Here is a 3570-nt window from a genome sequence, read left to right as displayed (position 1 = left end):
TTTAAGGTTTGTAGGTCCTTAAAGTTGATCCTGGACGACCACTGGTATACCTCAGCCGACGACAAAACCACGTTACAAAATGGCGCCCGAGTAGGGACCGGATCAAAATCGCACTGCGGAGAACCAACACAAAACCGCCAAAGAGGATGATACCGGTTCAACACACGATGACAGTACGACGAATCATCATAAGCACTTGACCACCGAGTCTTTAGAGTGGATATACTTATTGAAGAAGGACCAATTAATTCGTGAGTGCAATTCGGCAAATATACCCAGCGAAGGGTCCACTGTCGAACAACTTCGAAAGGAGCTTGCAAAGTATGTTCGAGCGAAAAGAATGAGAAGCTCATCAAAGGACATACTACGCGATCTCGAAGCCGAGATCAGGGCCGAAGAGAACGAAGTGGTACAACCATTATCACTCGACGTACCCCGAACACACTCCCAGAGCTACCGGACGAATAAACACGAACCTCCTGACGACGAGGTTATGAGTATTGTTCAAAGGTGGGATCTGAAATATGCTGGAGAGGGTGATTTATTAGAATTTCTGGAAAGGATGGAAGAATTATCCGAATGCTATCGTCTCTCAAAAGATCGGTTGTTGCCCATCATTTTACAACAGTAAACAATTCAATCGGGAAAGAGCTAAGGACTACATCTTATGTAGCCAAGGGCTTAGTGCTGAACATCTACGAAGAGAGATACAAATGATCGACCAGCGAGAGGTATCATGCGGTGACATATTTTCTCTCGACATAACCTATAACGACAAGGCTACACGTTTAAAAGCAGCCGTAATAACTACTCTAGCCGAACCCGTCATTTTACGAATGGATTTTTTATGTCAGAGGCATGTCACTCTTACCTTGGACAATGAAATCATAATCCTCCCAGTTTCCGACCTGATTGCAAAACAACATTCCTTGAATACTCTTACATCGAGAGACTTCGTTCCTACCGAAGAGAACAAAGCCCTATACAGTCCCACTATTGGACGTGTCAATGGTCTTCGTAAGGCAACCGAACATTGCAATTTACTGAATGGCAAATGTTCTTTCAAGCAGAGGTACATGCCACCAAGGGTACATAAATCCACTAAATACCAGCCAAAACTCCAAAACCCGATGCCGCTACCGTCAAAATCACAACTGCCGAAACCACGACCGTCAAAGCCACAACAGTCGATACCTCAATCGTTGAAACCACAACCGCCAAAACCGCAAACGCCGAAACCACAACAGTCGAAATCGCGATCGACGAAACCACAAAAACCGATATCACGACCGCCGAAATCACAACCCTCGAAACCACAACTGCCGAAAATACGACAGGCGATTTCATCAGCCCTATCACAACCGCTACCGGAACCACCACCCGCCGAGCTCCCTTCGGGGAGTAAACGATACCTCTCGAAGGTAGTGCGAGTCCATAGGACTAAAACTCGACCACAATATGATTAATTTTAAAGAAAAAGAAAGCTTACGCTTTCTTTTGCGAAAGGAGGGGGGGGGGGGGGTGTAACGGAACGAAATACATTTTTATATTGTATTCTTCCTTATATATATTTATTCATTGTGCCTCGTATTGTTTATTGTGTGGCCACCATACATACACCCACTGCCCTACTCTCCACATACCCACTGTTGTATAAATACCACCAAATCGTGTGTTCTTAATTTAAGGTTTGTGGGTCCTTAAAGTTGATCCTGGACGACCACTGGTCTACCTCAGCCGACGACAAAACCACGTTACAGCCTTTACTGAGAATCTACAGACTTTTGCGTCTACAGTTTCACAACTGGGCTCTATAGTTTTTCCACTGAGACTTTCGTTTCTTTAGTTCACCAATTGATACTTTCGAGTCTACATTTCGCTCATTGAAACTTTCTGGGCCATTATTTCATCTTCACGGTAATAGTTACATAGTTTAGTTTTTCAGGCTTAACATTCGCCCTGAAATATTCTAGCCTTTAGTTCCATGACATACATTTTCAGGCCTACCTTTCTCCGACTGAGCCCTTTAGGACTATAGGTCCACCACTGAAACCTTCGCTCTTACAATTCGACACTTAGTTTTTTGGCCTACAGTTCCGCCACAGAAAATTTCTTTCCCACCACTGAGATCTTCGGTCCTTCAGTTCCCCTACGGAAACTTTCTGGGTTTCAGATCCACTTTTGAGCCTTCATTTGCATGACTGAGACCTTGGGATCTACAGTTCTTCCAGTGAGACCTTTGAGGTCTACAGTTCCACCAATGACGCCTTCTGACCCACCTTTCTCCCACATAGACCTTTTAGACCCTCAGTGTACTCTCGGAAGCATTGGACCTACCTCGACGACCTACGGTCCTACAACATTGGGATATATACTTCCACCACTGTGACTTTTGGGTCTGAATTTGTATCATTGATACCTTTGGGCTTACAGTTCCCTCAATGAGACCTTAGAGCTTTTAGACCCACAAAGTACCTTAGGAAGCTTTTGGACCTACAGTTCCACCACTAAGACCCAAAACATTGGGGTCTACCATGTACTTCCACCACTGTGATTTTTAGGTCTGAGTTTGCATCATTCAGACCTTTGGGTCCATAGTTGCAACACTGAGACCTTTCCCTTAATGAGACCTTAGGGCTTATAGCTTAAATGTAGAATAACTAAGAAAATAATTTTCAGAGTATTTCGATAATTTTTACTAAAAAGTAATTCCATATTCATCCCGAATAACTCCTTAGACTATGACCAAGCTTTTGACTGCTATTCACTCCCGGTCATCTATGCCTCGGCGAATACAATACTTCCGATCGAGTACATATCGAAGAATTCCAATCGCATACAAACTGAAAGTTTCATCCACTAATGGTCACCATCATCTTAGCGAAAATACCAGAAAATAAATTATTCATTTCCTGAAATTCTAAGACCTTATTCTTAAGACCTTAAATTTTTTTTTTTTGATATGATAGGAGATCCTTATTTCTTTGTTTCGCTCAGTGCCTTGTGTAACTAGCATTGTGACTGAGAATGCATTGACAATCCCCTGGACCATGGTAATGCCAATGTAATGGTGGGCAAAATGGCAAAACCATAAGGATATAAAATATGAGACCAGTCGTAAGAACTAAAATTGCCACAGAAACTTCATGGACAAAGGTGTAAGTATGTGTGTCTGTATATGGTAACTACGCCATATAAATGTGGTTGGTATATAAGAATTTTGTAATATACATACATTTATTTTCATATATGTATGTATGCACATAAGGTTATACAAAGTTCCTGGTGCATTCAAGAGAAAATTTAGTTATAACTTTCATAAAAGATGATCAAATAAGGGGGTGAGGGTGAAGGTAAAACTAAAACAGGAAAGCTTAGTAAAACGCAGAGGAAATGCAGGAAAAAATCATAATTAAAACTGCGTATATTAAATAATATTGAATAAATATATTTTTTAGTTTCACTAAATATCTTCAATTTAAGGAAAATGTATCTTTGGCACGGAAGTTACCACAGTTGGTCGAATTCTACCAAAATGGGTAGATTTTTTACTGTTTGGTAGATTGGTAA

The sequence above is a fragment of the Haematobia irritans genome, chromosome 2, assembly GCF_050003625.1.
Source record: "Haematobia irritans isolate KBUSLIRL chromosome 2, ASM5000362v1, whole genome shotgun sequence".
Taxonomy (NCBI): domain Eukaryota; kingdom Metazoa; phylum Arthropoda; class Insecta; order Diptera; family Muscidae; genus Haematobia; species Haematobia irritans.
This window is presented reverse-complemented; position numbering follows the sequence as displayed.